We start from the raw sequence: 14,846 nt of genomic DNA on the forward strand, positions 1-14,846 counted from the left end.
CTTCTCTGGGGGCCCAGAGAAAAGAAGACAGGGGGTCCGAGTGATTTATTTATCTCACAGAAGAAGGAACGCTTAGGTTTGCTGGCTGTCATTCCCGGCACAGCCTCATATTTTACAGGCGGCAGCATCTGGTATACCCTGGATCCTCAATTATTTGGGAAAGTGAACTCTCAGGGACCCAGCCCAGGAGCAGGAAGTCAGGCAAGAGCTGCCACACAGCCCCAGCGGTTACGTAAAGACCAGGCATTGCATTTCAGACGCTTCAAGGCCAGGGAGATCCTTTGCTGTGCTCAGAGACTGTTGAAGTTTACTTGACGCAAAATCTTGGCGAGCTGAGTTGCTGGGGGGTTCTGTGACTTCTAGCCACTCCCATGTCGTCTCTCTAGTGACGATCGATCAAGCAGAAACGCTCCCTAAGCCCATCCTGGAGTGACTTCAAGGCTGCCCTCAGGGTGACAGTGTACTAGTCATTGATCCGTCTGACCTGAATAATCCAATACTAGCTGAGTTAGGGTCGCTGTGCTGTGTTTGCAAAGGGACACTGGTGCACAATGCATCCTGAGCAATTTGCATCCTGGGGATGCGGTTTTTGTTGCTTCTTTTAAAAGGGGTTAATGTGTCATGAAGAATGCCCAGTGGTCTTGGATCAGTGGGACACAGCTGTAACCAGACCCCAGTCCGCATGAGGGCTGGCAACTGGGTGGGGGATGAGGTGCTTATAAATAAATGAGTATCTGAACTTTCTCTAGCTGACTGAGTCCAGGGCTGGTTTTGCCTCCAGTGTGAGAAACACACTGGCCTTGGCCACTCTGTTTCTCCATCCCGTGTCAAAGATAAACATGAGGGCCTCAGTTTAGGGACCAGTATCCAGGTGGCCCAGGGTGCCTGTGACTGTCTGTCATACTCCTAGATCCCTAGATGTGTTTGCTATTTCCACAGAGGTTTATGTTACAGAGGAAGCAGCCAAGCAGGAGACTGTTTTGGGCCTTGGAGGCCCTTTCTGAGCGCAGGCAGTTTCAAAGTCGTGGTGAGGGTGAGCTCTGGCCGGGCTCAACGTGAGTCGGTCCTCAGGACGCTTCAGAGAACTGAGCATGATAGAACTTAGGCATGACCCCAGCCCATGGGATTTTAGGAGCTGTTCTCTAAAGAAGGGTTCCAGGGCTTAAAAAGGTGAAAAAAGGGGGTTAATCCAAGATTTTAAAAAATGTGTGTGATGCAGGTCTTGTCAGAGCCTTTACCATGCTGGTGGACATAATCTCTAAGGCAAGGGTTGTGATGCTTCTCTTGTCACAGACAAGAGAGTACATCGCACATTCCAGGGAGCTGTGCATGTCATGTTTTATTGTACTCTACGGAGCCCTGGAGCCCTAGAGCAGTGCCCAGGGTGAGCCTGGAACCCCCTTTCTTAACAGCAATAACACAAAGGAAGCAGAGTTCTGAAGCCCAGCACTGCCCCATCCCATGTGCTGTACTCAGGCTTCTCAGTTCTTGAACGTCACATACCTGGGGTCAGAGCACGACGAGCAGTGGAATAAGTTCTCCCCGTGTGGCCCCCAAACCAGCAATGTGCTGAGACTTAGTGTCCAGTACTCACCTGGCCTCGTCCTCAAGGCTCTGCCCAATCCAGGACTTCCTATGGGCTGGTCTCCTTGTGGCCTTTGCAGCCTGTAAACCCCAAAGTACCTCGCCACCGTGGCCACAGGGGCGATGTGGGTGTGGCTTTGTCTCCTAATTGCCGGAATTTCAGATCCTCCTAAGAGGCCTTCTGCCCCGAGCATCTGTGGAACGTTCCTGATGTGCCACTATCAGCCACATGGATATGAGATTTGACCTCTTAGTCGGTCATTTTGTGTTTGTTGCTGACAAATAAACCGGAACCCTCATCCCCTGGGTCCTTTCTGAAACGTGAGGCTGGGAGACATTCCAGGTTTTTTTGTTTTGTTTTGTTTTTTGAGTTGGAGTCTCACTCTGTCGCCCAGACTGGAGTGCAGTGGCACGCTCCCGGCCACTGCAGCCTCGACCTGCTGGGCTCTGACGATCCTTCCGCCTCAGCCTTCCGAGTAACCGGAATTACAGGCACGTGCTACCATGCCCGGCTGAATTTTTGATTTATTGTAGAGATGAGGGCTCGCCAAGTTGCCCAGGCGGGTCTCGAACCCGCGGGCTCAGGCAATCTACACTCACCTCAGCCTCCCAAAGCACGGGATTACAAGCTAAGCCACCGAGCCCAGCTCATTCCAGGTTTTTAAGGTCCTTTCTGTCCAGGGGTTCTCTGCCACATAATATGCACCTGTCCGTGCCAGATGCCAGTGTGATGGGCTCCCAGCGTGTGGACATTTACTTGCTTCTTGTTGTCCTTGGGGTTTTGCAGAGGCAGGCTTTCCCTGGGAACTTGGTGAGTGCTGTGGCTCGAGTCGAGGGGAGGTCCCGAGGCTGGAAGGGGATGCGGTCACTCGCGGGCCCGGACCCTCCCTCTCCTGCACAGATGCCAACAGACCATCTTTGAAGTTGACCCCGGCCCGCCCCTGGGGCCCAGGAAAGCCCCGGCGCTTGGTTATCTCTTCCTGCACCTTGGCCAGCCTCTCCAGCATCCTGCTCCAGCTCCCAGCCCACCCCGTTGCCCCTGTGCCTCAGCTCTGCCCGCCTGCATTCCTGCACACACGCGCCGTCTGGCTGGCCGCACCTTCTTGGAACTCCGAGGACTTGAGACGTTTTCAAAATGTCTCTTTGAAACAGCAGAATAAGTGATATTCCAGGACTCGGCCGCCCACTCCCCAGCCGCATGCTCCTGCCTGCGCCACTGCGCTTTCAGTTTTTTGGGTGCATATGATTTGCACACTGTCTGCTGTTTTCTCTCTGCTCTCTGTCCCCCTTTGGTGACCAGTGTCTGGTTCTGAAGCCACCACAGGCTGTGTGGGGACCCCGGGGGCACCTAGCAGCCGCTGCTCCTGGGACTTCATTTCCCCATCCCCCCCCCCGCCCTTTCAGTCCACCCCTCCCTCCTCCCAGCCCTCCCAGTTCTTAACCTTCCTCCTTCCCTGTCTCCCTCCCTCTCTGCTGTTGACCCTTAACCTGCCGTCTGTGACCATCCCAACCTCCCTGGCTCCCACCCGTGAGTATTTTCTGGCCGCCTCCACTGTGCTGGGCACTGTCCTGAGACTTAGGGATACACTAGTGAACACATCAGATGAAGTCCTTGCTCTCATGTGGTGTTTTTTGGGTCACGGAGGCAGACGTTAACATGTACAGCAGTAAGCAAGGCAAGGAATTTGAAGCCACTGTGAAAGTCGGGAAGGAAACTCCGCAGAGCTAGGAGCCAAGAGGTGGCTGCAGGGGCAGGTTTGGCCCTGCAGACCAGTGGACAGAAAGTCCGCTCCAAAGAGATGGCCTCTGGGGACAGAGCTAGCCATGGAAAGATCTGTAGGAAGGGTGTTTCAGGGAGAGGGAACAGCAGGTGGTGGAGGCCGTGAGGTCGGAGAAGTGGACCATATTGGCAGGTTTTGTGGCAGAGTGGTGCATATTGATGCGCTTTTGGTACAGGTCACTCCGGCTGGGCGTCGTTGGAAAGTGGACACTAGGGAGCTGGCAGGAGGGAGCCCAGTTCAGTTGATTTGGGGCAACAGCAGGTGGACTTTGCTGTTGACAAAGCCAGCTTTGGAGGAAGTGAGTCCCACAGCGGGAGTGTGGTGGATGGTAGGGCTGTCAGGATGCTGTGACATCCTTTGTAAGTGGCTTATTTGAAAGGGACTGGGAGTTTCCAGAGTATTCTCACCACCTCCGTGCAGAAGTGGAGGATGCCGCCTGCTTCACCACCCAAGGCACAGGTCGGGGACAGGCCCGGGCAGTGCGCTCAGATGGGACTGTCACCAGGTGCTATTGGTGACACATCCTCGGAGCTGCGTTGATACTGTAGCTGAACTGGGGTTCAGAGGTTATGGGGCCATCTCCCCACCAAATCTACCTCAGGCTTTGGGGTAGTGAGCTCACCCCAACCACCTCGAGACTCGGCCACAGATGAGAGGACCGTGCGGGCAGGGAGGCAGCCCAGGCCTCAAAGAGCATTTTTGACCCTGTTCTAGAAGCATCCAGGGGGAAAGGATGTGGTCTCAGTAATGGGGGCCAGTGACTTTTGAGGTCAGTAGATGGGTGTGTGTGTGTGTGTGTGTGTGTGTGTGTGTGTGTGTGTGTGTGTGTGTGAAAGATTGTGAGAGAGGGTATGTGTGAGAGAGAGCTGGCGTGTGTGAGAGATGGTGTGTGTGTGTGAGATGGTGTTTGTGTGTGTTTGTATGTGTATGAGATGGGGTGTCTGTGGGAGAGAGAAATGGTATATGAGAGGTGGTGTGTGTATGTATGTGTGTGTGAGCATTAACGTGTGCGGGTCGAGCACAGCCCAGTCTGCTCTCTTTAAAATCCCCTGCCCTACTCTGCATACAGAGAGTTCAGAGATCATTTGTCAAAACCTGCTGATAGAGTGAATTTGCACATTTCCTTCTGCATTTAAATATGGGATGTGTGCACATTCAGAAGCCAGCAGGGTCCCCTGTATGTTTCACAAGGGCCCATATTACCACCGACTGGGCCACCAGAGTCTTGCCGGTTCCCCAGCTGCCCCAAAGTCCTCTGTCCCTTCCACAAAGATGGCCACTGTCCTGCTTTCTAAGCCTAGAGATCCGTTTTGCCATTTTGTACAAAGTCACACAGGGCACCCTCTTGTGCCCTCGAGTGTCCGCGCCACCACCGACTGCGTGTCCTTGGGTAAGTTGCTGGCCTGCTGTGCCTTTCCCCCCCCACCCTGCAACATGGAGATGATTGAAGTTCCCTCCTCCCAAGGCTGTGCTGGGGATGAAATGAGTGAACACGTGTTGCATCGTTTGTGCTTGGCACCAAGAAATCCTCAATCAACATTACCTGCTATTTCTATTTGTTTATGAATTTAATTCCCATGATGTCTTGTAGGACATGGTTCAAATTTTTAAAACAAATGGGCTTTTCTGGTCTTTGGAGATTGGCTCGCCTGCCCTCGTATGACCACCTCTTCCATGCCGGGAGAAGGGTGTAACCCCGGCTTCCTCTGGGGACCTCAGTACATTTTATTGCACAAGGAGGATGAGGCTCTTGCCCGGGGACTGCTGAGATCTCTGGATGGTGTGTTCCCTGCCATGGGCTTCCTGCAAAGTGTGGTCCAGTGGCCCTGGTTTTGTAGGTCTTGCCACAGGCAGAGAGACCATGGGTATCCTTGGAGAGGGCTCTTTGCCCAGAAGCTGGATGTGGCAGTGTGTGAGAGACAGGCAGGGAAGAATGAACAGAGATGTGCTCTCCACCACGCAGGGAGTGGGGAAGGGAACCAAGGGGTGAACACACGCTTTGTCACTGGCTGCGTTTTGTTCAGCAGGTCAGGGCTCTGTCGCTGGGACCACTCAGTGCCCATGGCAAGCCTGCCACATAGCGGCTACCGTTTGGGAAGGTGTACAAAGCCCATGGGTCACCATGGCCCCGGCAGGGTAGAGCTCCCCCTGCTCACAGAGGGCGACACGCAGGGGTTCTTGTTCTGATGGGGACCTAGCAGGGCACTTGCCTGGCTGGGTGGCCCAGGGGCTTGGACCCCGGAAGAGCCCAGTTTGGGTGTCTAGGGGGGACCTCACATGGAGCCACTGGTAACCACCAACACCAAGTTTAACTTCTATGGCTACCGTAGTGGGTACTCATAGAGTGCCAGAGAGGGCTTTGCCAACATTCTTTATTATTTTCATTATAATATTTATTTAAAATATATTTCATATGTTTGGGGGAAAAAACAGTATTAAAAAGACGTCCAGTAAAAGTCTTGTTCCCACTTCTGCTTTGCCCTCTGGTACTGGTTTTTCTCTAGCGTTCTAGAACATTATTTCTCAACCTTTTCCCATGATTTATACCCACCCAGGAGCCTTTTTATTTTAGTTTACTTTGGGGTTGGCATCTCACTCTGTCACCCAGGCTAGAGTGTAGTGGCATGATCACGACAGTCACAGCTCACAGCAGCCTTGACCTTCTGGGCTCAGGCAATCCCTCCTGCCTTAGCCTCCCAAGTACCTGAGACTACAGGCATGCACTACCACGCCCAACTAATTTTTAATTTTTTTTTTGTAGAGATGGGGTCTTGCTATATTGCCCAGGCTGGTCTTGAACTCCCGGAGTCAAACAAGCTACCTGCCTTAGCCTCCAGAGTGCTGGGATGGCAGGAGTGAGCCACCGTGCCTGGCACAGTCACCTTTTTAGACAATTTTTCCTAATTACCACCCCATGAAATGTCAGTGCCATTGATACCTATGTGTGTTTTGTACCACGGCTGCAGCTTGAATATGGCTTACTTGAGCCGCGGGTCCCTGTCTCTCTCCGGGGAGAGTGAGCATCACGTAGGTATCTGTCCCTGGGGGAGGGAGGGGTCTGTATTTTGCCTCTCTCAAGGTCCCCTCCCCTTCTGTCATCCTCAGACCCATAGCTGTGCCTCTCAACTGTCCTTCCAGCCCAAATCACTTGTGCTCTGAGCTGCCGGCTTAAGTGAGAGCGCTGCCTCCCCATGGCCTCCGGACTCTGAAATGCTTAGCCATCTCTTTGCAATTCGGCAGAGCAGATGTTTTCAAAGCAATGTGTGCTTGCATTTGAGTTCAGAAGCCACCAAGCCACAAGACCATCCACCCCTAGCCTTGCTGCCCGCTCAACCCACATTCCAGTGCGGCATCTGACCTACCAAGAGCAGACAGCTCCCCCAAAAGAGGACCAAGAACCAAGAGAGACATCACCTCGTGTCACCCAACGGCTTTCCCGTCATCTGCCATAACCCATGCTATTCATGATTCCGAATCGTCTGTGTTACATTTAATTTCCACCTTCCAGATGAGACTGTCCTCTTGTGATAAGAAGTGAATATCCTTGTGCAGGAGGAAGGTATTCACTTAAGCCAGATTTCTGAGTAGGCCAGCATTTGCAAACAAATTTAATACTTAATTTTTTTTTTTTTTTTTTGAGTCGGGGTCTCACTCTGTCACCCAGGCTGTAGCGTGGCACAGCCACGGCTACCACAGCCTCGACCTGCTGGTCTCAGAGATCTTTCTGCCTCAGCCTTTCAAGTAACTGAAACCACAGGTACGCACCACCATGCCCGGCTTTGTTTTTTATTTTTTACTGTAGAGAAGAGATCTTGCCCAGGCTGATCTTGGACCTCTGGGCTCGGGCAACACTCTCACTTCAGCCTCTCAAAGCGCTGGGATGACAGGCGTGAGCCACCACGTCTGGCAAAATTTGCAACAGCCTTCTCTGTACTTTCATTCTTACTGTTACACAGTGTGGGAAGTTCCAGGCTCGCTTTCCCGCCTCAGTGGTTGTGATGGGCTGGAGGCTCTGCTCATTTCAAGACAGTGCAGGAACTCGGGATGATTTTGAACATCACGGTGGCGACTGCAGGCTGTGATGGCTCTTCATTCATCCAGGTCACAACCCAAGGTAATCCAGAGTTTTTTTGAAATTAAAAATATACACAGGCCGGGCACGGTGGCTCACGCCCGTAATCCCAGCACTTTGGGAGGCTGAGGTGAGAGGATTGGTTGAACCCAGGAATTTGAGACCAGCCTGGGCAACAGAGCAAGACGATGGAAAAAAAAAAAAAAAAATTAGCTGGGCGTGGTGGCACATGCCTGTAGTCCCAGCTACTCAGGAGGTTGAGGCAGAAGGATCGCCTGAGCCCAGGAAGTCGAGAGTATGGCGAGCTGTGGTCGTGCCACTGCAGTCTAGCCTGGGCGACAGAGTGAGACTCCAACTCAAAATAATAAAATAAAGTAAATATATCACTTCCCCAGACCAGCTCTAGTTATAGCCTGTTTCACTCTGGGAAAGTAGGACTTGAAAAGCAGTTTAGTTATTTGAGGCTATGAATTCAGTGGGTGGCAGTTGGTCCAATCTTATTGGCTAGGTTTTTCTCTGTGCTTCTCACCTTCTTCCCCACTGATAAAACGGTTTTGGGTAAATGGCAAAGCTTTGTTTCCCTGGAGGAGAACGCCCTCCCAAACCCAGCAACCCCCCCCCCCCTTTTATAGAGCAGCTGTGAATTTCTGCTTCGTTCCTCAGACTTGGGATTTGGGCGTGTATGGGATTTTGCTGCTTCAAGTACAATTCTGGACTCTTCCTGCCCTGAACCAGTTTAGCTTTCTTTTAGCACCAATTTTCGTTCACTTTCCACCCTTTCTGGAGAAAAAAAAGAGCGCAGGGGGGTGGGGTGGGGGCTTTGTTCTTGGGGAACGATGAAACCATTTATCTGGCCTTTCTCCACTGCATTTTTGACACCTCTTTAATGTTTTATTGATCCGGGGATCTGGTCAAGTTGCGCCTGTGAGCATAAAGCCCAGGCTGGGCCTGTTTTGTCCATCTTGATGTCCAGAGCCTTCCTCCAGGGGAAGTCAGAGACACACTGAAGGGTTGAGTCTAAGGAGGAGTCTGTTTCCATCCGTGGCGATGGATCCCGCCGCTTTCAGGTTTGGGGATGACATCTGTCTCGTCCTTAAGCGGCCGTGAAGTCAGATCTCTGGCAAGGCAGCCTGAGGGGAGAGGTTCTCAGTCATGTCACGATGAACCTTGAGCTTCCCAAGTTGGTTTCACGGCAGGCTTGTCTGTGGCAAGCAGCTTGGCCTGAAGTCCCAGGCGGTCTGCAAACCAGCAAATGGGTTTCAGCTGAAGCCTGTTAGTTCCACTATCCTGGGAAAGCCGAAAGGACACTCCCTGGTTGTTAATTTCCAAAACTCTGGGCAAAGTGGAGGTTCTGTTGCATAAGCCGGCGACGTGGAGGACGCCTTTGAAATGTTCTGCAGCCGGTTCTTATAGATTTCTGGAAGTTGATGGTGTCTTTTGAATTCTCAGATTTATTAAACGCCTAAAAAAGAATTGACCCGACATTGATTAAAGCGCCCTTTCCACTGCTTGCAGATGGATTGAGTTGCGGTCTGCTTTGGCTCTTGGAAGAGGGGCGGCTGACTGGTGCTCCATAGGCTGGATTTAGCCCGCAGATATTTTATTTGGCCCACACAGTATTTAAAAAAATATTTGGATTAGATGCCAATGTTTAAAAACATTGCACGTAAAACTACAGATTTCCGGCTTTCCTTTGAAAAATCCAAGGATCTGGCCACCTTGGGCCCCTGGCAGCTACGTGGAGTCAAAGCCAAGGAGGGTCCCGAGTGGAGACCGCCCCCTTTAGACAGAGCATGCCCTTGTCCACAGTCCCCACCATTCCCTCTTATCGCCCCACTATAGAAGGAGTGCCTGTTGTTATGTATCCTCGATTGTTCCTCTTAGACGTGGCCGGCTTCACTCAGTCAAGTTTCCTATCTGGACCCCTTGAGCACTTGAATTGTAACCCTTGTGATGGAGTGCCACTCAGGACTTGCTCACGGTGGGGGACTTTTCAGCTCTCTCTGCTTTTTTCCTTCCCTTTCCAGGTGGCTGGGGAAGGTTTTTTAATGGGGATAGGATTTTTAAGACTTTTGATTATGAAATGTGTTGAACATATGTAAATATGGAAGAGTACAATGTACCCCACCTACCCCACTGCTCAATGTCAGTTGTCATCAATACGTGACCAGTCTGGTTTCTCCTACACCTCCATAGTCTATCGTCTTCATTACCTGGTAATTTTGTTGTTGTTTGTGCTTTTTGTTGGTTTTTTAGTGACTTGATCTCGTTTTGTTGCCCAGGCTGGCCTTGAATTCCTGGGCTCATACAATCCTCCTGCCTTAGCTTTCTGAGTAGCTGGGAGTACAGGTGGGTGCCACCATGCCTGGCTACACGGTAATATTTTGAAGCAAATCCTAGACGTATGAATTCATATATAACACACAGTATATACTTCTAAAAGGACTGAAAATTCAAGACAACTAGCCCACACGAAAATGAGTAATCCTTCCTTAACGCCATGAAATATCTAGTGTTAAAATTTCCAGTAATCTTATAAATGTCATAAAAGTTTTTTCTTTTTGGTTTTATTTTTATTATTTTCTAGTTTGTTTGCCTCAGGAGTGAGACCAGGCATCACAAGTGGATGTCTTGGTTTTTAAGTCTATTTTACTTTAGAGTTTCCTCCTTTTTTTGGTTTGATAATTCGTATTATTTTGCAATTTGTTTGCTGAAGGAATGAGGGGGTCTACCCTGTGAAATGTCTCAGTCTGGCTTTTGCCAATTACACCCTTCTGGTGAGGATTGTAGGTGCTCCTCTGTTCTTTCTTTGCCCTGTACATTAGTGGTCAATTGGAAAGGCTTAATTGATTCAGATTCAATTGTTTCTGGCAAGATGACTGCATAGGTGGTGACACAACCTAGTGACAGAAGGTGCATGGTGCCAAGTTGCCTCTCTTGGTGACATTAACAGCTGTTGATAGCCAATGCCTGACTCCAGTGCCTGGTTCAGTGGTGCATTAATTGTAGAATGGTGCTAGTCTATTCTAATTCTCTTCCTCTTCTGTGAGTTGGAAAACTTCTATAAACGGAAACTTCCCCTCATCCACAATGGTAGAATTCATATAGAAAAAGCAGGATGAATGCCTGATTCTTTCCCATTATTTGCTAGTTTTTAAAATAATGGGCTGGTTCATTAATATCCTACAGTGGGTTGGGATTAATTGTGTGTGTGTGTATGTTTTTTAATTACCATTATGAATTCATGGATTTAAGCATGATTGATGTTTTAAGATTCCAGTGGGCTTTTTTTGGTAGTTCCTTTTGTCCTCACCATTTGAGGGAACTAAATAATCTGCCTTCCTCTCCTCTCTCTCTGACCTAGCAACGTGCTCAGATGTTCAATCCTGCTTGGATAAGGGATGTGTCCCCTGCATGTGCAAAGGGGAAACCATGAAACAGCCCTTGAATGCCAGTTTGCTGAGGCATCTCTCACGGCAGGATAGAATCTTCTAGGTGTGATTCCAGAGCAGTTAGAGTTTGCCAGGCAGGAAAGGGTTACTGGGGGGCTAGCAGGGGGTATTGATTAGGATGTAGAGGGCTGCTGTGCCCAAAACCCCAAGCAACTGTGGCTTTAACAAGATCGAAACTTTCTTTCTCATTTGACAGCACAAGCATAAGTAGTCCATGGCTGGTATGCAGCCCCATGGTGCCAGGAGCCCAGGTTCTTTCTGTCTTAACTGTTTCACCATTCTTAGGGTGGTGACCTCATCCACACCATCCAGAGTGGCTCTTGGGTGGGAGGAGAGGGTGAGAGAAAGAGGAGAGTGGGGGCGTCCCCTTTCCCTTAAGGGCATCACCTGGAAATCGCATTTATCCCTTCAGCTAATGCCTCATTGGCCAGAGCCATGTCACGTGACCACACTGAGCCACAAAGGGGCCTGGGAAATGTAGTTTTTGTGACTACCTTACCCAATCACGTGCACCTCTAAAGCCTGTTACCATGGAAGTCCGGGAGAAGGGATATGGGAGTCTGTGTACAGTATGCATGATCAACATGGGACAATATCTCCACAGAAGGGGTGGAATATTCTTTAATATTCATAGGTGTTTCTTCATCTATTTCATAAATATTTATTGATTGCCTGTGATGTGCCAAGTGCAACATTTAGGCCCTAGTGACGCAGTGGCACGTGAAATAGTCTCTGCCTTCATGGAGCTTACCTCCTGATTGGGTAAACAGCAAAACAAATATATATGTATATATTTATACACACATACACAATATATATAGCTAGGTGGTAATAAATGCTATAAAGAAAATCTAAAACAGAATGAGGGTGAGGCCTTAAATGTCCAGTTATTATGGATTTTCCCTCAATTCAGGAAGCCCTTCTTAAAGGTCAGTCCAGAAATCTCAAAATATTGTCTTACTACCTTGTTACCGGGAGCCAGTTTTTCCAACTTCAGCACTACTGACATTTTGGACTGAACAATCCCCCTGCTGCGGGGGCCACCCTGGGCACTGTAGCCACATCCCTGGCCTCTCCCTATCAGATGCCAGGAGGACCTCTGTGATGACAACCAAAAACATCTCCAGAAGTTGTTAAGTCTCCCCTGGGAGGCAAGATTTCCCCCAGCCACAAACCAGCAGCTGAAAGATTCAGAGCCCAATTCTGGCGGAAGCAACAGCTTTATAATGCTGTATTAACCGTACCACGTGTGTTTCGCGGAAAGAGTATCTACCCTACAAAGAGGCTTGCTATTGGCCACCTGGAGCATTCTAGAACTCTCTGAGTGTGAAGCCACCAGGAGCCAGTGTCTCACTGGGGCACCACATGCACTCGAGCAGGGTACCCAGGCAGCTTTGGCTTCAGACGACAGGCGTGAATGAGCCATTGTTGTCAAAGGAAGCTTGACTTGAAGCCCTTTTCCTCTTCCTTGCTGTGGCCTTGGGCGAGGCATGTGTGAAAAGCAACTTACAGACTGTCAAGCGTCCCACAAATATTGGGGAGGGCCGACATCGTGATGTGGGTGCAGCCTCCTGCAGTGGGCTGGCAGCTGCCATGGGGAGCAGCTCAGGAAGCATTTTGATGGAGCGTTTGCCATTTTTGTTTGCTTCTTATCAAGTGGTACCCATTCATTCATTCATTCATTCTTTGAACAGATATTCGCTGAGCACCTACTGTGTGCTGGACTTTGTGCTGGGTGCCAGGATGCAGCAGGGAACCAGGGGGAGGAGGTCCCCCCCTGACAACACTTGCTGTGTATAGAGAACACTGTTCATCAAAAGTCAGCCAGGAAATAGTGAGAATTTCATATGGGGGTGGAGGGGCACAGAGGTACATGCTCTGAAGGAAATAAACAAGATGATGATGAGGGGGATACCTTCAGATAGGGTAGACAGGGACAGCTCTTCTGAGGAGGTGACTTTGGATTTGAGACTTTAAGGAAGAGGTGAGGAAGGGAATTCCAGGCAGAGGGAACAGCTTATGCCACGTGTAGAGTTGGGAAGAAATGTGGCTTTTATGGACAGAAAGAGGCCTGGTGCGGCTGCGAGTCATAAGCAGTGCAGGAGAAAGGGAGGCTGAGACAGACCAGACTTCCCTGGACTGGACCTCAGAGGCCAAGAAGTTTGGAGTTTATTTCTTTCTTTCTGAGTTGGGGTCTCACTTTGTCACCCAGGCTGAAGTGCAGTGGCACAGTCACAGCTCACTGCTGCCTTGGCCTTCTGGGCTCAGGCGATCCTCCCGCCTCAACCTCCTGAGTAGCTGGGACTACAGGCACGTGCCACCACACCAGGCTAATTTTTTGGGGTTTTTTTTGTAGAGATGCAGTCTCGCTATGTTGCCCAGGCCAGTCTCAAACTTCTGGGCTCAAGCAATCCTCCCTTCCCCACCTCCTAAAGTGCTGGGATGACAGAAGTGAGCCACCACACCTGGCCTTGGATTTTATCTTGGAAGGAAGGGCTGCTGTCGGCAGGTGGAAGTGATAGTCTGGGGAGGAGATTTCTGGCCTGGAAAGTCCAAGGAATAATGATCACAGCCCCAACTGCCTCCCATCTAACGACCTCCTTGGAAAGGTGGGCCTGAGGGTCTTGGTGTCACAGATATGAACGCAGGTGAGAAGAGAGGAGGTGTGTCAGAGGTCACAAAGCCAGGGGCATGGGGGATGGATGCCAGAGGGTCAGGAACTCCATCTTGAGAAGGGAATTCCCTTCCTCACCTTCTTATTCCCCTATCCCATGAGACTCCAGAAAATGGGCTTTTGCACCAGAGCTGCCAGCCCCGCCACTTCCGGGACCCTCCACATGGATACCCTGCAGGCATCTCAGACTCAGCCTGGTCTAGTCTGCCTCTGCCCCACCCGCCCTTGCTGGGCTTCCCTCCACCATCTGAATAGTCACCTAAGGAGTCTGGGGGCGTGGCTTTGGGCGAGTTTCTGAATGTCTGCTACCTCCGTTTCCCGTCTGTAAAATGGGTACAGTAGCAGTGCTTGGGGCTGAAATGTGTGTGGAGAGTATCACAGGGTTGGCCGCCTTGTGAGCACGCCACGTGAGCAGCTCTCAGCTGCATGATCCACGCCTGTCCAGGGTTGTGGAAACGTCTTCTTAAACATCTCCTCACCAGATTCTGGTTCCCCATGGAGGCTCTTCCAGATTCGAATGGGCCCTTTATTCAAAGGGATGTGACACCCTTTCACTACGACTTGCTACTTCTGTGGAAGGGCAGACGAGGTTGGAAGGCCTGGGGAGCAGCCCTGTCAGCCAGACAGGGTGGGAAGCCTGGCGCTGGCTCCCTGAAAGTCCCAGCTGGGGCCGTGCCCTGCGTGGGCTCAACGGGCAGGTCCTCTGAGGGCCAAGGGCCTGGCCCGTCTCCTCTCTTCTCTCTGGATTGTTCAGAACCAAGTCCCTCAGCCACCTCTGGGATTTTCTAAGTGCCTGTTCTGTTAATCTTTTCTCTTTGACTTCCTGTTATCTGAATATTATTGCTTGTGTAGGACCGTTCCAGAACAGGACCTGTTTTTTCCTGGGAGACTGGCAACATTGGCAAGAAAGGAAGGAGGAAAGGGAAGAGAGGGAAGAAAGAGGAAGGGAGGCTGGGCGTGGTGGCTCATGCCTGTAATCCCAGTGCTTTGGGAGGCTGAGGTGAGAGGATCGCTTGAGGCCAGGCATTTGAGTCCAGCCTGGGCAACATAGCAAGACCCTATATATAAAAAAATTTTTTTTAAATGGCCAGCCATGGTCAAGTGCACCTGTAGTCCCAGTTACTTGGGAGGCTGAGGCAAGAGGATCACTTGAGCCCGGGAGTCCGAGGCCACAGTGGGCTGTGATCACACCACAGCACTCCAGCCTGGGCAGCAGAGCAAGGCCTGTCTCAAACACACACACACACACACACACACACACACACACACACACACACACACAC

The 14,846-nt window shown here is 50.7% G+C and overlaps 1 protein-coding gene across 4 annotated transcripts in view; it reads left to right on the forward strand.

Moving 5' to 3' along the window:
- NFATC2 (nuclear factor of activated T-cells 2) overlaps nucleotides 1-14,846 on the forward strand; it is a 144,062-nt gene that overhangs the window by 104,321 nt on the left and 24,895 nt on the right. The window lies entirely within an intron of this gene.

Source organism: Carlito syrichta, unplaced genomic scaffold (assembly GCF_000164805.1).
Source record: "Carlito syrichta isolate Samal-C Ts95f unplaced genomic scaffold, Tarsius_syrichta-2.0.1 Scaffold315848, whole genome shotgun sequence".
Classification (NCBI taxonomy): Eukaryota; Metazoa; Chordata; class Mammalia; order Primates; family Tarsiidae; genus Carlito; species Carlito syrichta.